At 41.6% G+C, this 26,139-nt stretch overlaps 1 pseudogene; it reads left to right on the forward strand.

The window, feature by feature from the left end:
* The first annotated feature begins 13,950 nt into the window (after positions 1-13,950).
* Positions 13,951-17,699, forward strand: LOC142838244 (small ribosomal subunit protein uS5 pseudogene; annotated as a pseudogene).
* The last annotated feature ends 8,440 nt before the right edge of the window (positions 17,700-26,139 follow it).

Consider the following 26,139-nt stretch of genomic DNA (forward strand, 5'->3'; position numbering starts at 1 on the left):
ATATCGATGTGCACCCAAAGCCTGCCTAGGGTGCAAATGGAGAAAAGTCCTCCGTTGAGACAAGAATATAAAGAATACTCCAGTTTTATGAGAACATCTCAGCCAACAGCAAGAGGTTCCTGGAGCCTGTTGATCACCCATCAACCATGGGGAAGATGTAAGTTTTAGCTCTCAGCTTACCTTCCTTGGCTGGTCGTTACTCACCTGAGGCAGCTGGTAATGAGAAGAATTTTCAGGGAAGCATGGCCAAAGATGAATTTCCCTGGCCTACTCTCTATTCCCATAATAATTAAAGAGAAACACACAGCACACCCCAAGCTACCCCAAGGAAACCACAACAAGGCCACAACTTGGTGTTTCCTCTTTTGATATTCATATTCGGAAAAGCTGCATATAAAAACATCTACTCATTTCAAATAAAGCAGAGATGTAAATGTTCTGTATTAGCTGCCTATCTCCATGACAGGTAAACTCGTTTTAAAACCCAATAACAGCAAAAACATCCCTGAAGTTGATATAATTAATTCCTCAGGTAATGAAGACAATAACCATTACAGTCATCCTATGTCTTTTTTTTTTTTTTAAAATCTCAGCTTCAAGGATGCTTGGAGCTGTTTTGGAATCAATTGCAGTAATTTTATTAAGCATAAGTTTCCATGACAAAGCTATAATCCACCTAGTGGCTGGTTTCTTACTCGTTTGTCTGTATTTCAGGTTTTGTTGTAAATATTTAAAATCCTCTGGGGGCAATAGATAAAAACCAAGACAATAAGTAAAGCGTACACAATTTTTATATTACCATTTGAGGAATTTGATGGAGTGTAGTTAGATGTGGGAGCTGATGAATTAGCGTAGACAAAGAGAAGGTGTGAGGAGAAACAGGGCAAAGGCTGCTTTTCTACTGCAAGGAGAAGCAGGAGGAAATGATCTGGTCTGGGTAAACCATTTATTTTCTAAAAATGTATTAGGATTTTACTCACTTGCCAGAGCACACTGTGGAGGTCAGAAGACGGCCTGTCGGAGTTTCTCTCCTTAACCATGCATGTTCTGGGGGTAGAACTCAGGACATTCGGCTTGGCAGAAAGTACCTTTACACACTGAGTCATCTTACCAGCACAGACTCTCTTCCTCTCCTCCGCCCCGTGTAAATACATGCTTCTGTGTATATATACATGTGATCACAAGTGTGTGTGTGCATGTGTGCCCATAGAGAGGTGAGAACAACCTTGAGTTTCTCAGGCCCTGTCTACCTTGTTTGCTGAGTCTATTCTCACTAACCTGAAACTTACAAAGGAGGCTAGGCTGGGTAGTCAGCAAGCCCCGAGACTGACCTATCTTCATGCCCCTGGGCTGGAATTACAAGGACACACCACGGTGCCTGTCCTTTTTTCCCCCTCTTGTGGTGGCTTGAAAGAAAATGGCCCCCAAAGGGAGTGGTACTTTTAGAGGTGTGGCCTGGCAGGAATAGGTGTGGTCATGTTGGAAAAAGTGTGTCACATTGGAGATGGGCTTTGAGATCTCATATATGCTCAAGTCACGGCCAATGTCTGAGACCATTCCCTGGTGCCTGCCAGTCAAAATGTAGGACACTCGGCTACTTCTCCAGCACCGTGTCTGCATGGTCCCCACCAGGTCGCACCATGATGATAATGGGCTAACCCTCTGAAACTGTAAGCCAGCCCCAATTAGATGTTTTTCTTTATAAGAGTTGCAATGGTACCAGTGTCTCTTTACAGCAACAGAAACCCTAAGACTCCCTGCACTCAATGAACTCAAGGCCTCATGCACACAGAACAAGCACTTTAAGGACTGACATGATGCTCTTGTAGGTTTTGTTTTGCTTTGTTTAAATAAAGATTTACTTATTTTGTTTTATGCATATAATATGTATGTGCATCGCATGCATGCCTGATGTCCACGGAAGTCAGAAGAAGGCACTGGATTCCCTGGATCTCTTGGACCCGGAATTTCAGATAGTCATGAGCCACCAGATGGGGCTTGGGAACTAAACCCAGGTCCTCTACAAGACCAGTGCTCTTAACCACTGAGCCATCTCTTCAGCATCTCTCATATTTTAACAGGTATTGACTTTAAGACCAAGGGGGGAAAAAGAATGCTATCTCCACACACAATTTTAAACTGTGTATGTTTGCTGCCTGCTCACTTGCTTGCTTGGAGAAGTGTAGTTTTTCTTTTCTCTCTTTCCTCGTGTTTCTCCCAGGTTTCTTTCTGGTCTTGTCATCTCCAAGGCTCTAGGGACCGTGAGCACAGGTGTGCTCGGCAGACACTCTCTCCTCAATCCATCAGTCTCTGCTCTGCCTTCTGTGCCCAAGCGCCTCCCTCTGACTTGGGATTCCCAGGCTACGCTGAGCTGGCTGGTTGGCAAGTTCCCACTTCAGCTACAGGGTTGGGCTGTTGCCAGTTGACAGAGTGGATGTCAGCCTCAGCTGCTTCGTGGTGTGGATGATCCTTTTTAAAATAAAATCTGTCTGGTAAACAGTACAAGACTCTCAGGGGCTATGATGGCTGCAAATCCATGTAGGAGAGAGAAATCACATCCTAGGCAGAGGGCAAATTCATAGGGCTGCTTCAGACTTCACTCAGTATGCAAAATAGATATCAGAGACAAGTTTTGGGGGAATGATTAGGGCAAAGTTCTAAAGAAATGTTTGGATAACAAGCCAAGCGACTTTGTTGAAATAGTCATAATATTATCGGACTGAAATGGTACCCATGGTAATCAAATTCAGGGGATATTAAGTGACAGTCTGTGAGGCACCTTGAAATTGAATGCAGTGTTGTGTAGGGTCGTGCAAATGTTCATTCTCCTGGAAAAAGGAGTCATATTTTCATCAAATTTCCCAAGAGGCCAACAATAAAAAAAAATTAGTGAAGTCCAAAACCCCTCGCTGATCTAATCCAGTTTCTTCAGGATCAACCAATCATAGCTAACTGGAGTTCTTGTGATAACACACAGATGCCAGGTAAGGGGTTAGAAAAGATCATCTGTAAGAAAAGAATTTTTCTAATGAAAATTTTCTTGTAAATCCTAAAAATGCCCCAAAAGGATAAAGAAGGCCCACTGCAGCTGGAATTCTACACAGATTTTGATTCAACTATTTTAAGCCGAAACTCCGTTGGTCAATTGTGTGTTGAGGAGTGAAATTGTCTCCAGAGTTATTGTATCATTTATGCCAAGGAAAACTGTGAGTGAGAGAAGCTGGGATCAGCTGGTAGCTGATGCCCGTGTTCTTTTTGAATTCTCCACCCCACCTAGAACACACTGGGTGACAGGTTCCAAGATGCTCATGTCACCTGTTAGTGTCTTTTCTGTTTCACAGCCATCTAGTTCCCGTGTCACGTCCCCAGATCAAGTCAGTATCTGATTCCTCCTTTTACAGAAGCTTTTCTTCATTCTTGCCCTCTGGTGTTTGTTCTTGCCTTGTTCTCCCCTGCGTCTGTGAGCTGGTCATTTTGGCACCAGATTCTCCGCCCTCTTCCATAGTTCTTCTTTCCCTCCATCCAGCAGCTTGAGTCCCATCTCTCCTGCTGCCTCCCTCCTCAAGCCTCTTGTCTCATTGTCCCCTTGACTAATCCACTGTTCATAGTCTCTGCTTCTAGGTCGAGGCTCCCCCAATCTTCCACTTTCGCTGGTCCGTGACAGCTCCTAGCAGTCCATCTCCCCGCTCTTTTCCAGAGCAGCTGCAGGAGATGGATTAGCTTCGTGCATCTGCAGCGGGTTTCCCTCTTTCCTTCGGACATAAAGTAAGAGTTATCTCTCTTTCTGTCTGGGGCTAATCCATCCTTTGTTCTCCGTCTATTCTCTGCACCTCTCCCTCTACTTACTATGCTTTCTCTTCCAGCATCATCTTCCCGCTCTATTTACTCTTTATTACATTTCTCCACTCTTTCTGAGAAACGGCAGTAACCAAATAGTCAGGCTTAGCTCCCTCCACAGTGGAACAGCCTGATAGTCGATGCTTTCTAATGGATAATCAAAGCTTTGAAGAAACACATTTGTGGTGTCTTGAAAGAAATGACTGGCCTGAAACTTACGGCAGGAAAATGATCCTGTAACCTCAGACTGTGGAATGTTCTCCTGGACACTATCTAATACTCTTCAAAGGGTTGAATGCACACAAAAGGGAAGGAAGCATGGTGAAAGCTGAAGACTCTTAACTGTCAAATACAATGTGTTAACTTTGATTGGATCTCGTCTCAAAGGAAAAGTACTTATAAAACATTATGCCAACTGGAGAAATGTATACTTTATATGTTCGATGAAGCACTTGAATTCATATTGATTGCCTTACGTCAGAAACAGAATGCTCTTGTCTTTGGGGGAAATAGTTCAGTCAGTAAAGCACTTGGCATGCAAGCGTGAGGCCCTGAGTTCAATTCCTGGGGGTGATGTCATGCACCTTAAGTCCTAGTACTGGAGAGCTGGAGGCAGGATCTCAGCAGCCATGTAGCCTGTTCTAACTGACAAGTTCTAGGTCAGTGAGCTACCCTGTCTAAAAATTAAAGAAAGAAAGGAAGGAAGGAAGTAGATTGACGGAAATCATAGAAGTCGCAAATATAAAATGCACAGCCTGAGAAAAGTTTACAAATGTCAGCGTCCATGAAAACATGGCATCATCCAGTTAATGTACATCAATCCCCAAAGGTCCCTTGTGTTCCTTTCTAGTCACTCCCCTATGCACTTTAACTACACCCACCAAGTTCCCAAACAACAATCTACATGATTCCTGTAACTATAGAGAATTGAAATTTTCTACTACTCTATCTATGTATGTGTGCCTGTGTGTATGCATGCATGTGTATGTGGGTAAAGGTGGATGCCAGGAGAGGCTGTTGGATTCACGGGGACTGGGGTTACAGGCAGTTATGAGTTAACAAATATGGATGCTGGGAGCCAAACTCTGGTCATCTGCAAAAACAGCAAGCACTCTTAACATTGAGTCATCTCTCCAGTCCACAAGAACATAAATAATAAATTTATAAGGTTTATCTTTTTAATAACTTTTCCGCTTAGTTCAGTAATTTTGAAATCCCTTGTTGCATATATAAATAGCTTATTCCCTTTGCTGTCACATAGCACTCTACAAATGGTTGTACTAGAATATATTAATCATTCACCTTGATGAATGATCGTTAGTATTCAGGTTGGGACTATTAAAAACAGATATAATGTATGTGTGTGTATGAAAATGCACGTCAATATATACAAGACTTTGTATAGATGTGCATTTTCATATTTCTATGTAAATACTTAGCAGCTGATAGATGGATCATATTGTAATATGTGTGAAACTTCCTAAGAACTAGCCAAATCATTTTCCAAATGAATTATTAGCACGTTACATTCCCACCAGAAGCGTAAGTAGAATGTAAGAGTTTCAGTTACAGTGACAATCCTCTTTAACAATTGCTGCTGTAGAACTTTGACTCTTAGACATTTGACGAGGTGTGCAGTCTCCTAACGATTGCTGATACTGCACATCCTATATGATTATTTATCTTTATATCTTCTCTGGTGAAGTAATTTCTCAAATCTTTTGACCATCTTAAAATATAATTGTTTTCTTAGTATTGGTTTTAAAACTGAAAAACAATATTTTAAGATTGTGCGTGTGAGTGTGTGTGTGTGCGTGTGTAGAGGTGCATGCACAGGATAAGGCATACATGTAGAGGGCAGCTTGGGGGAGCCAGCTCTCTCTGGCACCATGTAGATCCTGGTGATTGAACTCATGTTTTCAGGAGTGGCAGCGAATATCTTTACCCACTAAGCTATCTCCACATTCCTCAAAGTTCTTAATTTTGATGAATGCCAATGTTTCTATTTTATTTACATTTGCCTTTTTAAAAAAAAAAATCACTTGTTTGTAATGCTGGGAATTCAGCTTCAGGATCTCACAAGTTAGTCAAGTATCCCACCACTCAACTGTAGTCCCGACCCATTTTCATCTACTAACTATAGGGTGGTTTTGTTTAGTTTGTATTGTATTGAATCTAAAATTTCTCTAAGGTCATTGACACTTTCTTCAATGCTTACTTCAATTATTGTTACTTTTTTTAGTTTTCTAATCAGATCCAAAATCCATTTTGAGTTCATTTTTATGTAATATATCAACTGTTTTGCATATAGTTATCCAATAGTCCTGAATAATTTGCTGAAAAGATTATATTTACTCAATTGTATTGCTTTATAGCTTTGTGAAAATTCAGTGAACCATATACGTATGCAGATATTTTTAGACTTTCTGTTCTGTTCCATTGATTTCTTTTGTACCTTTATGCTAATACGCTGTTTTAATTACTGCGTCTTTATAATAAGTCTTGAAATTGGGTATCATAAGGTCAATATTGAGCCCATTATCTCTTACAACTTATTTTTATTTCTGTTTTAAAATTAATTATTTACTTTCATGTGTATAGGTATTTTGCCTACAGACATGTCTATGTACCATGTGCATGCCTGATGCCCAAGGAGACCAGAAGAAGGTTCAGATCCCCTAGAACTGACAGACAGTTGTGAGCCACCATGTTGGTACTGGGAATGGAACCTGGGTCATCTGCAGAGCATCCAGTACTCTTAGCCACTGGACCATTTCTCCAGCTCCTTTTCCTGTATTTTAAAAAATCTCATCCATCATGCAATGTTGTAGAAAGTGTGGCGGGCTGCATCCTGATGCCCAGCTAGCTTAACCCCCAAAATAACCACACGGAAACCTGTATAAATTAAATTACTGCATGGCCATTAGCTCTAGCCTCTTATTGGCTAAATCTCACATCGTAATCCAACCCATTTTTAATAATCTGTATGTCACCATGAGGTCATGGCTTACCAGGGAAGATTCAGCATGTCTGACCTGACAGTTGGTTCCATGGCAGCTATATCTGCCTGCCTTCTTTCTCTCAGCAATCTGCTCTGTTGACTCCACCCACCTAAGGGCTGTCCTATCAAAAGGCCAAGACAGTTTTCTTTATTCAACCAATGAAAACAACACATAGAAACAAGACCCTTCTAAACCATTTCCCCCTTTTCTGTTTAAACAAAAAAGAAAGACTTTCACTTTAACATAGTAAAATTACATGTAACAAAAGTTATCAAGCGAGAATTAAAGTTACAATATTTATATCTATTTTATCTTTTATCATAACAAAGGAAAACTATAACTATTTATCTATTCTTCAATTCCATCAAAGACTCCAGAAGGATATAATATTACCTAAGTAAACAAGAAGTAAGCAACTTCCAAAACTCTAGAAATGACAGAGACATCTCACTTCCTGAACAGTCATGCAAAGTTTTTCTGTACCATTGGGGAATCCATCTTCAGCCTACATATTCCATAATCTTTGAAAGATATGAAGAATGCCTATCTAAGTGAAATATATCTCTATATATCTAGAAAATCTAACTAACATGACTACATACTTGACTATTATAGATGATTATCTATTAACAACCTGTATTTCCTAATTATACATTACATTTTTAAATGAACTACACAATCACAATACCTTAATCAAGATTAGAAATATGCATATAACAAAATTGACCTTAAACTTGTATTACTAAATCAAGATTTATACCAATGCAAATTATTCATCTCTATATCATATCCCCCTTTAAATGTAAAAGAACAGTTATAAACAATATTTGGGAATATGGATGTAGTTATTTCTCTCCAAACTGCTTCGTGCTGTATGGGGGCACTGTTAATCAGGTCTTTCATAGTGTATCCTGTTTGCTAGGTTCAGTTGGCAGTTTAGTGAAGTAATTTTTCAAGGATGTTTATGGTAATCTTTCAGGAGAGCCTGGTCTATCATACCATATTGGGATAGAAGCAATCCACAGGGTCTCATCTTCTGTGAAAACAAAAGAAGAACCTCTTTTCCAAAGCATCATATCCTTAGACCCAAATTTTGAAGTCAAGATACCTTTATAATATACATCCTGGTTTATCTTAGCAGCCCACACAATGAGATGTGCCTCTGCATGTAGCTCCTTTACAGTCAAAAAATTCAAAGAAAAAACAATAAACATAATACAGACTCTCTGCGTATTTTCCATCTTTACATGGCTTATTTTTCTTCTTTTAATCTATAACTATCTGTACTCTGTCTCTCTAAAGGCTTTACCCTTTTTTAAAGCATTAACTTTATATTATGACTTTTTAATACTCTTTTTCTTCTCTCTCCCAAGCCTACGTATGCCTATCTAACACTATGACCAATTTAGAGGGTCTTTTATGTCTGAATCTGTCCTACTGCATTGTCTTTAATTCTCTACTGTCTTGAAGAGCTTTTAAAATGTTAAGCAGCTTGGTTGCAGCTGCTCTGGATGCTGGCTTCACCTCCCTCCAATTTCAAAATGGTGGATGTACCATTTCTGCTAGCTCTGAGGCTGCCAGGCAGGAGCTAAGCTCAGTAGTCCAACCCGGAGAATGAGTGTGCCATACATAAATCCTTTTTATATGAGTTGCAGCCAAATCTGCCAAGCAGAGTAGTGTGCAGCCTGGAAACATCTCTCTGTATGGCAGCAGGAATCCACCATGCTCTCCCGCTTACCCAAGCCTGATTCTGCCATCTTCCCAGACAGGAAGAGCTGAGTCATAGGCATGGTCTCAGCTACTTTCCTCCTGATCTTGAGTGGACACACAAACACCCAGGCCCACAAATGCACCATCAGCAACAGGGCCCAGGCAGGGCCCAGGAAGCCACGTTTTAAAACTGTGCGGCCTTTTTTTTTGGTATGGCTACTGAGTCAGAAAATCTCTCTGCAGCACACCCTAGAAAACAGCAAAAAGCTGTGTTAAACTCTGTTTTGTGTGTGTGTGTGTGTGTGTGTGTGTGTGTGTGTGTGTGTGTCTAGAATTCCTTTTTAAGCCCTCTCGGGTTTTATGTGGAATTTGTTATCACATTGGAGCACCATTCTGTTGTAGGAAGTGCAGCGGGCTGTATCCTGCTGCCTGGCTAGCTTAACCTCTGAAATAACCACACAGAAACCTGTATAAATTAAATTACTGCATGGCCATTAGCTCTAGCCTCTTATTGGCTAAATCTCACATCTTGATTCAACCCATTTTTAATAATCTGTATGTCACCACGAGGTCATGGCTTACCAGGAAAGATTCAGCATGTCTGACCTGGTGACTGGCTCCATGGCAGCTAACTCTGCCTGCCTTCTTTCTCCCAGCATTCTGTTCTGTCTACTCCACCCACCTAAGGGCTATCCTATCAAAAGGCCAAGGCAGTTTTCTTTATTCAACCAATGAAACCAACATATAGAAAGAAGACCCTCCTATACCAATGCAAGACAGAAAACAGAGCATTCTTGTAATCTTGGACTTCTCGTTTCTCAATGTCTGATACTATTTTCTATCTATCTATCTATCTATCTATCTATCTATCTATCTACTATCTGTCTGTCTACCTATTGTTAGGGAATATTATTTTAAGGTGTGTGACTTTTGTTTATGCCGCATTTGTTTAACTCTGTGAATCTATGATTCTTTTCCTGTCTAAAACACCCGATGGTCCTAATAAAGAGCTGAATGGCCAATAGTGAGGCAGGAGCAAGGATGGGTGGGGCTGGCAAGCAGAGAGTATAAATAGAAGGAGGGACGAGAAAAGAAGGGGAGGAGAATATCAGGGGTCAGCCACTCAGCTACCCAGCCAGCCACAAAATAAAAGTGAAAGTAATATATACAAAAGTAAGTAAAGGGAAAAAGCCCAGAGGCAAAAGATAGTTGGGATAATTTAAGTTAAGAAGATCTGGCAAGAAATAAGCCAAGATGAGGCCTTCATAATAAGCATTCATAACTAATAATAAACCTCTGTATCTAATTTATTTGGGAGCTAGGTGGTAGGCCCCTCAAAAAGTCAAAAGAGTAAAAAACATCACACAACCACCTACCATCTCTATATCGCTATCTTGTTTACAAGGAAGGAGATCATAGCTGACTTGCCATCATTTTATCCTAACTCCTTTGTGTGGGGCTAAATAAATGATTACTTAGAGGACATATTAATGGATGGGTTAATTTAGCATGAGATTTCTGCAAGACTAAGCTATTGACTGGTTTCTTTCACCCATGACCCATCCAGTAAAGCTTAGCAATACCTCTGGAGTAACTTTCCAGGAAATCGGGGGGTGGGGAGGAGTGCATTCTCTTTAACCTTCTTCAATAGTCCTTATCTTCCAGACTTCTCACACTGGTTCCCGCCCCTCTCCTCCATCTGGGCTGTGCTCTTTTGTTGAGCTACTGTCAATATTGATACCCATGTCAATGTCATGGCCCACCTTCTCTTGCAGCTTTTGATCTTATCCACACCAACTTAAGTCAATGTTTTGTCCCATTGTTTCCCTTTTCCCTTCCGACAGGCTAATTCATCTTTACGCTTCTATTGGGATGCTTTCCCTAAATCTACCATACCTTGGTTAAATAGTTTTATATTTTTTTCAGAACACCAGATATTTTTATTTGCTACCTGCCTATTCTAACTAGGTAGATAGAGAGATCCATGGAAGCAGGAAATGGGACCATCTTTTTGACCCTTGTCTAGTGGCACATGGTCTGGGCATACTTTAATCAAGATGATTTAAAATATGACTGAATTTGAAAACAAAATTGCTTCAAATTTATTCTTCTATAGTCACATTTAAAGCTCTTTAGAAAAGGCTATTAATTTGAAAGAGAACAAGGAGTAAATATGGGAGGGTTTGGAGGGGTTAAAGGGAAGTGGAAATTATGTACTTATAATCCTCTAAAATAAACAATTAGATAAAAACAATGAATGAACCTAAAAAACCCGTTTTTGAACAGTTCATCTTAACATGTTTGAAAACTTTCATTTTCTGTAGAGAAACTGCTAATGATCAAATACTAAGCCAGCATGCTTCTCAAGTTCCAGTGAGCCCAGATCATTTGGAGAATTTAGACCCTGTTTCAAGATTTCCCAACTCAGCATATCTTAGACTAGTGCAAGTCAGATGCAATATCTATAAGCATGTACTCATCACGGTAACTGTAAGAAATAACCTCTAAACTTGAGATTGATAACGCAACAGAAGGTTCACATCTTGCTTGTGTCCTACTCCAGGCGGATTGGCAGCTTTCTTTGCAGAGATTCGGGGACTCACACTGGCTGAGTTCCATCATCTTTCCAGGACTTAGAGCCCTTCATGGAAAAATCTTGTCTTCAGCTAAGCAATGAAAGGTGATTGAGAATGCAATGTCTCTAGTGTATGAGTGGGTTTATAGGTGGTAATGGCATGTGTCCCAAGCTGCCTTTCTTACAATGACTGGGAAGGTGTTTTATGCTCAGGCAAAGCAGAAGAAACATGTCTTTTGGTGAGCACTGGCATTTCCTGTTCTGGTATCCTGTACTTCAGATGCACTAACGCAACAACAGGAGTTAAAAGCAAAACAAAACAAAACAAAAACCCTCATATATGATAAAACTTAGTTCATTTCATATGAGTTCTAAGCATTATCACTAGATTTGGTTTTAAGATATTTTAGTATTTTCCCCCTTAACTCTTATTTCAAAGTTCGTCAAAGATGACTGTTCCATTTGTAGGGTATTTCTTCACTTGCCTGAAGCCCTAGGCTTCATTCTCTGTCATCACAAAAAGAAGAGGTGATGGCACATGCCTGTAATCTCAGTACTCTGGAGGAGGCCTCAGAAAGATCGGAAGTTCAACATCATCCTTTTTTACACAGCAAACCCAAGCCTGGGATAGTCAACACCCTGATAAAACAAAAAGAAAGAGAAAAGCAGAAAAGAAGGGAAAAGGCAATCCTAGGGTAAAAAGTTGTTTCCACTGTAACTTAAGGGATCGTTTTCACACGTCTCATTTCCCACAGCTTCTGCTGAGTTAATTTTTTTTTGTAAATTTCAGGTCTTATCATTGATTTTTCTCACACAGCAGGAACAGGAGAGCGATACCAGGTAAAGCACTTCGGCTCTTCAGAAGAAAATAGCGTCTTGGTAATTAATTCTATTCCGCGACCTCTCTTCACTTGGGTGCCTTTACATCTTTGCATTTTATTTTTTCTTTTATGTGAGAGCTCACTCCGAGTCCTAACCATTTGATCAATATTTTATTTTGCGGGTAAATGATTTTCCTCAGTCACTTTACAACTTTCATCAACTGCTTTCTTAAGCAAACTGCTTCCTGAGGAAGATTGCATAAGAAAGTAGTTTGCAAAGATTTTTAAGTTGTAAAGGAGTACAAATAAGACTATTATGTGCAAATTGCCTGCAGAATTCATATTTGGAATAACATTTTAACACCTCAAAAAACTACTTAAAAGAGATTTTTAAGAACCCCTTTTTTCTTGGCTCAAGGACTTCAGGAAATAGATGATTTTGAAGTGAAGAGCATTCTAGGGAAGTGTTTGGCTTTGACATTCAGGCTCCACCTTCATCTTCATTCCTTTGCCCTGAGAAAGAGCACCGTAGATGAAGCCTGGGAGATAATTATTCTCAGCTGCTGAAGGATCGGTGCGAAGGCAGGGGGATGGACCATTTGGATTCCTGTTTCAGTTTCTAGACAGTTCATTACGCCATCTTGTTTCCCAATTCCCCTTCAAACAATATTGGGTAGCTTTCACTCCATCTCGCCCCTACTTGGTTTCCCCACTGTACGGTTCACTGAACATTCTGACCAATCTATGAATTCAGAGAGAGATAGGTAAAAGGCTTGTCCCAAACCTGGAGAGTCTCTGAATTCTCATTTTTAAAAAGCGAGATGAATGGTGGGTGAGTGTGTGGCTGGCAAGAGGAAGCTCTGTGTCTCCTTATTAAAAGAATCCTTCTCGCTTCCAGACCTTTTTCAAATGGCCAGGGAAAAGGGTCGAGAGGAGGCGCAGGCTCCTTCCAAACAAGCAAATGTTAGCTCTTATAATGCAATCTAAAGTTCAAAGGAGAAGCAGGTGGAACACCTCTGAGACACAGTGCAAGGGTTTTGTACACAATTCCAAGATGGAAACTCCCTTAAGCCCTCGAGAGGGCAAGGGCCTGAGGAGCTGCTGCCTGCTCTTCTCTCTGGCTGCTGGACTCTCTTTCTGGCTGCTGTTCTAATCGCCAGCAGATAGTGTGCCAGTTTAACAGCCTTTCCTCAGCTCCGACTCTTCAGACCGCGGGGACTGGAGGTTTGAGGCCTTGGGTTTTCGTTCTGGCTGTGTGGCCAGAATTCTGCGGGTAGTTTGAATTCTACGTGGAATCGTGGAAATAGCTATGATCCAGCTGCTCCTATTCGCCAGTTTCCCCAGAACCTGAGCTCTAGAAGCTTGACTTCTTTCTGGCTGTATGTCCTCACTAACTGAAACGGTGTGATTGAACTGGTGTTTCAGCTCCCTGCTCCTCCCCATTTGATAGACAGTAGCATTTTCTTATTCAGTACTGGCTGCATCCCTGAGACAAATGGTGATGGCTGGCGTGAAGAGATCTCATCCTATTGGCCCCTGGTTATCAGGCATCCTGTTGGCCGCTGGTTATCAGGGCTGGTTTCAGCTTTATTTAGTTAGCAAAGTGAAAATGGCCCTTTCATTGATCTCAGCTGCATGGTTTGCATATTCCAGCCCAATTCCACTACGGCATGTTTTATAGCACAGACAAGGCTGAGGTTATCTCACTCTTCCATCAGGCTGATCTTTCCAACATCAAGTAGGGTGATGTTTGTGTCAGTATGGCATGGAGTCCCTCAGTGTCTTCACCACTATGTATAAGGGAGAAGGCAGAAGGGCTGTCATCTCTGTCCCTTTTGATGATGTTTCTATAACAAGTGTAACTATAAGAAGGTATCTATCTAAGAAGGATCAGCAATGACTCCTGCACTACCAACTTAGTCCCATTGGCCAAGGTCACACATGACAAAGTGGGCATCATGAAGGGTCTCATGACTGCCGTCCATGGATGGTATCACTTTCACCAATGAATCTACGAACTGCCCCTCTGGGAAACTGGCCTGAAGGCTGTGGTGCTAACCAAAGCATCACCTCTGCATCTACTTATGTCACTAAAACTGCGGGTTGCATGGAAGGTTCACTTGTCTACAGAGTGAGTTCCAGAACAGCCAGGGCTATAGAGAGAAGCCCTGTCTTGAAATAAAGATAAATAAATAAATAAATAAATAAATAAATAAATAAATAAATAAATAAAGAGGGAGGGAGGGAAGGAGGGAGGGAGGGAGGGAGTCACCTGTGGTGACTTGAAAGAAAATAGCCCCCAAAGGGAGTAGCACTATTAGGAGGTGTGGCTTTGTTGGAGTAGGCGTAGTCTGTTTGGAGGAAGTGTGTCACTGTAGAGATAGGCTTTGAGGTCTCCTATGTTGAAGCTATTCCTGGTGAGACAGACCACTTCTTATTGCCTGCATGCCACCATGTTTTTTGCCATGAAACCTCTGAAACTGTAAGCCACTTCTCAATTAAATGTTTTCTTTTGTAAGAACTGCTGTGGTCATGGTGTTTCTTCACAGTAACAGAAACCCTAGCTAAGACACTACCTAAAGGCTATCCTGGAATACATGGAGGACCAGTTTATCCTTTGAGACTTTAACAGTGACATCCAATCTTCCTCTTTCAGAGCTCTTACTGACATCATCCTCAATAATCACATTATCAAGCTAAATGTCTGTTCTTCAGCTGTCATTCCACTTCCTGTTGGAATGGACAAATGACTGTTGATCTGACTACAGTCAGCAAGGTGGTCCACATGGTCATATGGCCTCCAAGGAGTGAGAGTACTTGGATTACCTGCCTACCCAGCAAAAACACAAGAGGAAGAGGATGGCCTCAGCTACTGGGAGGCTCTACACCAACTCAGTGCCCAAACACAGTGCCAATCTCCCTCTTGCAGCTTCCACTCCAGACCCACTGAAGTGGGGGGCTTAGGGAGCCCTATTTTGTCACAAAAGAAAAATAAATCTGAAGAGCACTTTTTCATTGTAGTTATACAAATAGGAAAAAAAAACAAGAGGGAGGCTTTTAATATCTCATAGTAAGAATATAATATATAATCTCACTAAACTTAGATGACGTTTACATTAGACATGGGAAGTAGCTAATAAAAATGCTGTATCTCATAGGAACATAAGGGTGATTACATCTTGCACATAACAGTTCATCTTATTTAGCACAATAATAGCTACTTTAAAAAATCTGCACTTGTCAGGCTAGAGTGATGGCTCAGCAGTTAAGAGCACGTGTTGCAGAGGATCAGACTTCAGTGCGCAGCACCCACATGATAGCTCACAACTACCTATAACTTCAGTTTCCAGGGGAACGGATGGCTCTGGCCCCCTTGGATACCTGCACACAATTGCACATCCTCCACCACACAAACAGATAGACATAATTTAAAATATTGAAAAGAAATCTCTAAAACTTTCTGTTACTTGAGCTCGTGTGTGCAATTGAAGCACTCGGGAGGCAGAGGCAGGGGGACCACTGCAGCTTGAGGGCCAGCTGACACGGAGCAGTCAAAAAGACTGCAGAAGACTGACATATAGAGTTGTCCTCTGGCTTCCATACATACATACATCATGGCATGGGTACAGTTTCACACACATACACACACGTGCACACATGCATGCACACACACACGAAGAAAATTCAAGTATTATAGCTGAATATTATTTAAGCAATCTTTAATGATTCTTGGCTTTTAAAAATGCATCAACACTAAAATTACAAATTGGAAAGATATCGGGACCTCTGGGGACCAGTCTCAGTGTCCCCTCAGAGTCCAGAAGACTCACAGTAAGCGCGGAACTTAGACCCAAAGGCTAAATGAACTCTCTTCCACATACTTTTCCGCATCAGTTCCTTTATTCTTCTCCTGCTGGTCTCATCCTATTCTGTAAAGTTTCCAGTTCATATACACACACACAAAAAAGGCAATTCTTTGAGCTTGGACGTCCCTTTATCTTCGAAGGTCCCAAATGTGATCTGTATGAAAGACTCCTTTCCTGACTGCATGTCCTGCCAAACAGAAGATAGCGGCAGGGAGGTGACTTCTAATGTATCTCAGGGAAAGAAGCGGAGATTAGACTGTGGGAACCAAGGTTATTGACTGCGTGACTAAACTTCCCACTGGAGGTCTCACAGAGTGTGTGTGTAGGGGGGGTCTAATATATCAGTACATGGGGAAGAGTTGTCCCACTTATCCATACTTTGCTGAATCATGCACCACGGGAGAGTGCTTATGGCTTCACAAGGGATCTACTGTAAGAATCAGCAAATAAACAAAAGGTGGTTGGCCCAGCGCCTTGTGAACTGGGGTTTATCTCCATCAGAACACATTTGTTCTGGTAGGTCAGCCTTCTGCTCTATCAGCTGAAATCTCACTGCATGATTCCTGTAGACCACAGCAAGGAGAAGAGTAGCCACAAATTGTCTCGGTAGTCGAAACCTGTTAGGCATATCAAAGCAAAATGTACAGCCTTAAATACATCTATTAAAAAATGAGAAAGATCAAAAGTAAATGAGCTACAAGCTGGAGGGATGACTCAGCGGTTTAAGAGCTCTGGCTGCTGTTCCGGGGGACCCAGGTTTGATCCCCAACACCCACATGGCGCCTCACAATTATCTGTAACTCCAGCTTCAGGAGATCAGACAACCTCTTCTGGCCTCTGTGGGCTCCAGACACACATGAAGAACACAGACAGCATGCAAGAAAAACACCCATTTGCAAAATAAAAATAATAAATTTTATAAAAGAATTACAGCAGACTTAAAAAAAAAGAACTAGCCATTCACCACTGAAAACTTAAATAGAACAAAAAAAAAAACAGAGGGAAAATAGGAAAATAAAAATACAATTTTGACTTCTTTTTCATCAGGAAAACAACAAGTAGTGGATGATATCGGTGGGGTGTGAGTGGCAAGATTAGGAGGCATCTGGGGTGGATTTGGCAGTGGTTTTAGGAGCCAGGGATGTGGTCAAGGTTCTGGTCGTGGTCAAGGTCTAGGGGCTTGTGGAGGTAAAGCCAAGGACAAGGAGTGGATCCCCAGAACCAAGCTGGGCTACCCAGTCAAGGACAAGAAGATAAAGTCCCTGGAAGAGATCTACCTGTTCTCCCTGCCCATTATGAATTCCGAAATTAATGATTTTTCCTGGGGCCATCCCTAAAGGATGAGGTTCTAAAGATCATGCCAGTGCAGAAGCAGGTTGGCCAGTGGACCATGTTCAAGGCTTTTGTCACTACTGGGGACTACAATGGTCATGTTGGTCTTGGTATTAAGTGCTCCAAGGAGGTAGCCACTGTCATCATCTTAGCCAATTATTTCATCATCCCTGTGCAGAGAGGCTACACAGGGAACAAGACAAGCAAGTCCCACACTATTATGTGCAAAGAGAGAGGCCTCTGTGACTCTGTGCTTCTCAACCCTGTGCCCAGAGGCACTGGCATCGTCTCTATCCCTATGTCCAAGAAACTACTGATGATGACCAATATTGATGACTACTACACATCAGTCAGGGACTGTACTGCCACCCTGGGCAACTTGGCCAAGGCCACCTTTGATGCCATCTCTAAGACCTACAGCTACTTGGCTCCTAACCTCTGGAAAGAGAGTGTATTCACCAAGTCTCCTCATCAGAAATTCCCTGGCCATCTTGTAAAACCCCACACCAGTGTCTCAGTTCAGAGGATCCAGGCTCTACTTGTGGTTACCACATAAGGGTTTTTATACAAAAAAATAAAAATAAATAAAGTCAATTAAGTCTGTTTAAAAAAAGTAGAAACTTGATGAAACATAAAACATGGCTTGATCAATACAAACAAAAACAAATCATTTTAAAGGAATAAAATAAATATAAATGTCATTGAATAAACACAATCTTGGAAATTCTTTTAAACATAAAAGAGAAAAATAGTGGTTAGGGATAGAGTTCAGTTGGTAGGATGATATCCTGGAAGACATGAAGCCCTGGGATCGACCCCCAGCACCCCCTAAATCAGGTGTGGTGTCACCCACCTATAATATCAGTCCTCAGAAGACAGAGGAAGAAGGATAAGAAGTTTAAGATTATCCTTGACCACACAGTGAGTTCAAGGTTACGCTGGGATACTTGAGGTCATCTTGGTGTGGAGAGAGAACAGGGTAAACCTTAATGAAAAGCAGTGAAGAAGCTAAAGTTTTAGCAATGGTTTTTAAAATTAAAATAGATTGTATAAATTTTATAGCATTATATTTGAAAGCATTGATTTAATTGATTATTTTCCAGGAAAATATAAATTTTTCCTATTGACTTGAGTAAACAGGAAAGGTGAAAAACTGAATAATTCAATGCCTATAAAAATAATTTAACAGGCAATCAAATATCTATTGTTTAAAAGCTACCATCACAGGCAATTTATAGGCAAGTTCTGTCAAACATTCAAGAAATAGATAACTCTGAGTTCATATAAATTATTTGAGAAACAGAGAAAAGACAGAAAGCCTCCCAACTTGTTACACAGACAGATAGAACAAGAGAAATCACATGGCCAGGAGTGCAAATGACTCTCCTGAATAATATATTACCAGGGAAATGTCCGTTCCCACCCCACATGATTTAGTCCCTGGAATGTAGGATAAAGCAGCATTTGGAGACCTTTTCTTGTAATTCTCTACATTAACAAATGAGAAAGTTGAAGTTGACATTGATGTATGCTTTTTTTAAGGTCTTCTCAAATTCAACCCTTGTTTCTGATTAACATATAAAACCCCTCATGCTAAAATAGAAAAGAAAAATATACCCTAAATGTGGCAAAGAATGGCTGCCATAAATTTAGCATGGACAGTGGAGTTTTGGGAAACACTATTGCATCACACAGCATCAGGACAGCCATCAACTAAGTCACTCAACATTCTGCTAGACCTTGAAGCCAAAGCAGAATGAATTTAAGGTGGAATTGGTGGTGTTAAATTGAATCCCTGGTTATTGGGAATCTGCCTCTGCTGACATAATAAAGCAATCAAACCAAATGAATAAATCCAGGTTTATTCTGAGCAAAGCATTCCTGAGTGGCCCCAGGAAAAGTTAAAGTGACCACGAGGGGAACCCACGAGGTGGGGGCTTTTTAATGCCCTCCAGGGGGTGGAGCCTCTGATGGCTGGGCTTTCTCAGGGGTGGAGTAATTCCCTCTAAGAGTAGAGCCACTAATGGCATGCTTTCTGAGCTCTAGCAGGGTTTGGAGAGAATGGGGGAGGGGGCTTGGGATGGAGCTTCCATCCAAACATTCCAGACTCTTTGGGTATATGGATGCCAAGGCTTCCATATTCTGTACTGCATGAGCTTCACAGAGAGTGAAGTACCTGGGTCTGAAAGGGGCAGGAGCAGGTAGGTGTGGGTAGCGATAGAACCTTGCGAGTCTTCTTCCTGTTTTTATCCTTTGTCTCCTTCTCTGCCACCCAGAGAACATGATGCTTCCTATGCTTGGCCCTTTTAAGCATTACCAAGTCTTTTGTTGCTCTCTACCCACTTTTCTAAGAAGTTCTGTTTGTGGCTTTAAATGACAGGGTGGTATGTGCTTCTGTTCATTGCTCTCGCTGTTTCCCTGTTATTCCCAAGAGGAGAAAGGTGAGTGTGTTATCCAGGGTCCTAAGAAGAAATTCAGGGCAGAATTTTATGGGATGATTTTGTAAGACTTTAAGACAATCCTGAAGCCATTTTTGACAATTCTGAATCCTCTCAGCCTCTGTGCCATAGTGCTTCCCCTCCTCCCCTGGGAACCAAGGACCTAACAGCTTACACTTGCACGTACTCAGTTCCTGAACAATTACCCATATACGTATGCTTTGGTTTGGTCCCCTGGGAAACGGGGTCAAAATGACCTCTTACCTCATCTGATCTGGCAACAGCTCTCCAGTCAATTATTGGTAATAGCCCTTTCAAATAAGCCAATCAGAATAGTCAAAGAACAACCCCCCTTTGCTTCTGTGGCCCCTTTAAAAGTAGACTGAACCCGCTATTCGAGGTCCCTCGGCTTCCTGAATGCTGGGGGACCCTGTCATGACAGAATTAATAAAATCCTCATGCTTTTGCATAGGCTATGGTGTATGAAATGGTCTCTGGGGGTGACTCCTTCTCGGTGTTTGGACGCTAGAGTCCAACAATTTGAAGAACATTCCTTCAATAGATGGATTGTTTACAAAGTTCTGAGCTGGCCATAGGGAACCATGAAAGTCCAGTGCCAGGGCTTCAGCGGAGGTGTTAGTTGCTGAGCCCTGAGCCAGAAAGAGTTAAAAGGAAAGCGATAAAATTCAGAAGACCAGAGAAACCTGTGAGAAAGCTCCAGAGGGGACTACTAACAGATCTCCTCATTCTTCCTCTCTCTTGTATCCTGGAAGTGCGGCCAGTGGCTGCACAAATGGTACTGAACTAAACTGGAGGACCAGGGAGATCGCTGATGTCTGTGTACATATGTTTTGCTATGATGTAGATGTGGTTTAGGCTGTTCATGTTCTGGAAGCTTGAATCCCAATATACAGTATCAGAGTAGTAGAAACGTTAGGAAATAGAGCCTAATAGAAGATGATTAGATCAGGAGGTCCATTACCTAGGGATCTGGGGAGCGGGTTGAGGTTTCTTACTTGACTGGGTTGGGTTTCTTAGGAACAGGTTGTTAGGAAGCAGTATTACACAGGCCCTGGCCCTTAATAGGTGTGGCCTATTTGTTCTTTTGCTTCTCTACCATGTTAGGATGCAGCCAGAAGACCCTTGACAGGATGTGTATGGCTCCAGCCACCAGAATAATGAACCAAACATACCTCTTTACTTGATAGGCTACCAAGCTTATAGTAATAGAAAACAGACTAAGACACATTCTCTAGACGGCAGCAAGCAGGGCAGAAAGAGAAGTTCTGGTCTGTGAAACAGAAAATATCTGGCACTGGGGCAGAAATCTCGTCCACAATAATATTAAAACTAAAAGTTTGGACCACTGGCTTTACATGTTATCTCTCATTTGACACCTAAATTAATGTTATTAAGTCCTAAATTTATACCTCAAGCCAGACTTCTCCTTAAAGTATGGATTTGTATCTTAAACTGCCTACTTAATCGCTTCACTTGAATGACTGACATTTCCAACATAAAATGTTGAAGACATAATTCTTAGTGTTTTTACCCCCAAATGTGTGCCTCCTCAGACTTTTCAGAATTAGCAAAAGCTCTGCTGGTGTCCCTATTGTTCAAGTTAAAAAATCACCATTGATTTTTCTCATTCTCTCACTTCTTATTTTTAATAGCCTCAAACTGTATCTTAGGTCATTCTGTTTTCTTTTGTGGTATTTGTGTGTGAGTTTGGGGGTGGGGGATAGGAAAGGAGAGGGAAAGAACAGAGAAACAAAAATGTTCTAGACTCCAGGAATTCGCCACCTGGGAGGCATCAAAGGGCTGGCATGCAGACTTGAAGGATAGAAAGTTATGGACCTTGATTTAACACGTTCTTTTGGTACTTTTGAGTTAGATTTCCTCCAACAAGGTCACACCTATTCCAGTAGGACCACATCACCTAACAAAGCCAGTCCCTATGAGTTTATGGGGGCCAGATGCATTTCAACTACCATATAAGCATTTAAGTGCAAGCAACATTTTAGAAAGGTAGGAATCTTTAATACAGACATGAGGAGGTGGTGAGACAGGGAAGCTGCAGCACCGGTAAAGGGTGCATGATCATGCTACCTCCCACTTGGGTGCCTGAAGCGAATCCCATCCGGAAGTGCAGGCAAGTGGAAGTGTACCTTAATCATGGCAGCCAAGCCCAGTACCACTGTTCAAGGACTGGTCTCAGGGATCAATTAAAAACAGAAAAAACTTAGGGCTACATATGAATTCTTATTCCTCAAAACAGTGGAAGTCAAGACATTTTCACATGGAAATCTCCATCTGGCTCATATTTTTAATTTTTAAATTTTTTTTCTGCCTGTAGTGCAGCAGCAAATGTTAGAAAAGCTAGAGTTGATGCAATAGAAATGAGAAGATACTTTATAATTATGCAGTTGGATAAAGATGGAAATGGGAAATGGAAAGAAGCCAGACGCGGTGGCATACACTTGTAAGTTCAACACTGGGAAGGCCTGAGACAGCCTAGCCCAGTGTGATAGTCTGAGAGAAAATGGTTCCCAAAGAGAGTGGCACTATGAGGAGGTGAGGCCATGTTGAAGTAGGTGTGGCCTTGTTGGAGGAAGTGTGTCACTGTAAAGGCGGGCTTTGAGGTCTCATATGTGTTCAAGCTTCACTCAGTATGATAATGAGTTCACATCCCGATGCCTTCTGATCAAGATGTAGCCAGCACCATCTCTGCCACGCTCCCTGCCATAATGACCAAGGACTGAACCTCTGAACTGTAAGCTGCCACCTCAATTACATGTTTTCCTTTGTAAGAGTTTGCTGTGATGGGACTGGAGAGTTGGCTTAGCACTGGCTGCTCTTCCAGAGGACCTGGGTTCAATTCTCAACACCCACATAGCAGCTCACAACTGTCTGTAACTCAAGTTCCAGAGGATCCAACACCCTCACACAGACATACATGCAGGCAAACACCCATGCACATAAAATACAAATAAATAAATTGTTTAAAAAAAAAGACAAAACAATAGTTAAAAAAAAAAAAAGAATTGCCGTGGTCATGGTGTATCAGCACAGCAATAGAAACTCTAAGACACCCAGTGAGACTCTGTCTCAAAAAAAAAAAAAAGAAAGAAAGAAAAAGAAAGACTGATGTCCTGAGGAATGACAACCAAGACTGACTTCTGGTCGTCAACATACATATGTACCCACACAAATGCACACACCCACGTCTCTGTGTCTGTTTGTCTGTCTCTCTCTCTCTCTGTGTGTCCATCTCTGTCTCTCCCTGCTTGTGTTTTCTGATGTCTTTGGTCTAAATCCTTCAATCAAGGCTAAGTTCAGGCAATCCGTGTGATGTCACTGAATGTGGATTTGGGGAATGATCCACACGTGTGCTTCCCAGACTATGAGACCCCCCCCCATATATGTTAGAAATGACTAAGGAAAACAGGCTTGGAGAAAGGGGATAGTAGGAAATTACCTTTCAGAAAAACACTATTAAGAGGGTTATAGGCTCATGGCCATAGCCAGCCATAATGAGGCTCTGAAATATGAGAATATTATAAGAGATAACTGCCACAAATCTCATGACAGGGGTCCTGAAGGGAAGAAGACAGACTATCTAGTTCCTAGAATACTGATGTAGCTCCTGGAATATTGGCGTTACTAGTATCAAACCAGGAGCATAGATAATAATAGGGACTTCAAGAGGGAGGGAGAGAGAAAGCCTCCAATTCCAGAGGACAAGGTGTTTCTTTGTTTGTAGGTTCTTGAGTGTGTGGTGAGCTCCCTACCACGGGGTCTAGCTGACTGACTTTGTGTGCAGCCGTGGCTTGCTCACAGCTGCCAGGGAGAGGGCAGTTGCAGGGCTGGGCTGAGTTTCATCTGTTTTGGCTGTTTCTGAGCACTGGGATTAAAAGCATGTTAGGATTAAAGGCGTATCCCACCATACCCAGCTGGTTACATATTCTTATTGATAACATTCCTTTCAGCTTATAATTGCAAATATTTGTAGTTAGTTTTTGCAACATGCATATACTAAGAAATACGGTCATATAATTTTTCTTGCCGTTGGAAGCTAAATATCTTTAAGCCAGAGAATCCCATTTACTCGATTAGCTCACCACTGTCCTCACTCAGTTTATCCCAGAGGAAAAAGTCTCGGTGCCACCAACTCCTTGTTTCCTTGTGCATTATTATTAAAATTCAGCTCAATTCATGGTCTCTGCAGGAATATTTTAAAGCCTTCATTTCATTTTTTTGTGGATTAAAATTAAATAAGGGAATCCGTAAATCCATGCAACTGGTTACATGCAAATTGCAGCATGTCAGAACTCGCTGCAAGAGAGAGCCTGAGAATGGAGGTCAGTGTCAATGCCAGCTCGCTGGCTTTGAGCAGCACTCCTCTCTCCCCAGGACACCACTGTCAACGAATGTCATGAACCAAGGCAAGCTGTCAGTGTCGATCACGTGCTAAATATGAAAGCTTAGCGCTTTCGTTTTTAATAGCTCTAGATGTTTTATTATTTTTGCTCATGTTATGAGGGGGATGTTGAGATACACAGTCATTTTAAGCAGAAGTTTATTTAACAAAGCAGAGGAAGCACTCCAAGGAGAGACTGGAATGAGCGGCCCTTATAAAGGTTCTGCATTTTTTTTACTTTTAATGAATATTTATGAAGCAGGCGGAATATTGATGAAATAAGGTCACACTTTTTCCCTTTTAAATCGTGGTGGACCAGATGTCTCTTTTCACTTGTTTGTTCTCAGGAGCTTCTGGAGGAGTCCACGAGGAGAGGAAGCACATGCCCTGGGACCTTGATTTTCACCATAACAGGAGTGACTGATCTACAGCCTAGAGCAAGTTTCATGTGCTGGGTGGCTTCCAGTTAAGTCCTTTTTGAGAACGCTCAAGTCCCATGAAGCTGGTCTGTCAGCTATGACATTTTTAGTTTTAGATTTGTTTATATTATTTTTATATGTATGAGTATTTTGTCTGTGTGTGTGCATGCATACCTTATATGTGCAATGCTTAAGGGAGCCTTTGACCTCTGACAGGTTATCAGATCCCCTTGAACCTGGATTTACAAATGCTTGTGAACCACCATGTGGGTGCTGACTATGAAACCCACACCTTCTGAAAGAGCAACAAGCATTCTTAACCACAGGACAATTTCCCCAGCATTGACATTTTGTTACTTATTTTAAAATTTTTTCCTAAATTTTTATTTTATGTGTATGGATGTGTACCGCATGGTATTTGGTATCCATGGAGGCTAGAAGCATTGGATCTTCCGGACCTGCAATAACAGACAATTGTGACCTGCCTGTGTGTGCTGGGAACTGAAGCCGGGTCCTCTGCAAGAACTCATTCCACACATTGTTATTATTTTTGTAATTGAAGTTTTACAATGCAAACTGAGGCTAGTGTTAGGTCTAGTGGAAGGGGGGGGGTCGTGCAAAGATAGGGACAGACCACCAATAAACCAGAAACAAACTTTATTCCAGAAACCAGAATCCAGGAAAAAATTTAAAAAAATAAAATAAAAAATCTCCATGGGGCACAAAAAGCTTATCAGCTAGCAGAGACCACAGCCAGGGATGGATTTTGTTAGGCTGTGGCAAAGGCCGGTTTCTGAACCCACCTTTTTATAGTAGGGGCACCAAGCATTAGGTCTGAACAAAGGAATTTTTACAATCTCAGGGTAAAACTCAGATACAGATTGCCTTACTTTATAATCTCCATTAACAGAGTTTCTCAGTTAAACTAGTGTTTGTACTTAATCTATTGTCTTCCTTGGTACTTCCAGGCAGTGTTTACTGAAGCCCTGTGCTCTCCCTGTTGATGCTGCCAGTTTCACATAGCAGGGAAAATTTATAACCCAGAGGTCATATGTTTCCTAAAAGTTGGCTCAGCTCATATCCATAGGCTAGCTCTCAGTTTGCAGAGAGATGCTTTGGCCTTGTGAATAGAACTATGGGTTATAAAGCGGAGAAACCCACTGCTAATAGTTAATCCTTAAGCTACTGACGAAGCTGCTAACAGTCTGTTCTCATTCTCCTAGGCCTACAACTTTATATTTCTTTATTTCTACATTCCTATTTCTACAATCTACATTTTTATATTCTTATCCTTGGACCCTTCAACCAGGATTTTCAATAAACTGACTGGCAAGCTAAACAAATAAGAAACAGCCCTAGGCTGTCCATTGGACCTCCTTCTCCTGGCTCCCCCATTAATGTCTATCACTTACCTAGGACTCTGATGGGAAGCCCCTGGCCTGGGAGTTGCCCCAGTCCCCACTCCAACTCCCAGGCCACCAAGCACTGACACCTCTCCCAGGGAGGGCCAGGACCACTCCCACAGGCTATTTAGGCTGGCGCTAGAAAAAGGAACACGTGGTTTCAGGTTTACACGGGCGTGTCTTCCCACAGACTGCTGCATTTATTAAACACGGGCATTTTAATTTGGTCTAATTTGGTTTGATTGGAGTTCTTTGCATTGGCGGAGCAGCTTTTCTTAAGATTAAACCAAACAGATGGAGGTTTTCCACTAAAAGG

The sequence above is a fragment of the Microtus pennsylvanicus genome, chromosome 19 (genome assembly GCF_037038515.1).
Source record: "Microtus pennsylvanicus isolate mMicPen1 chromosome 19, mMicPen1.hap1, whole genome shotgun sequence".
NCBI classification, from domain to species: Eukaryota; Metazoa; Chordata; class Mammalia; order Rodentia; family Cricetidae; genus Microtus; species Microtus pennsylvanicus.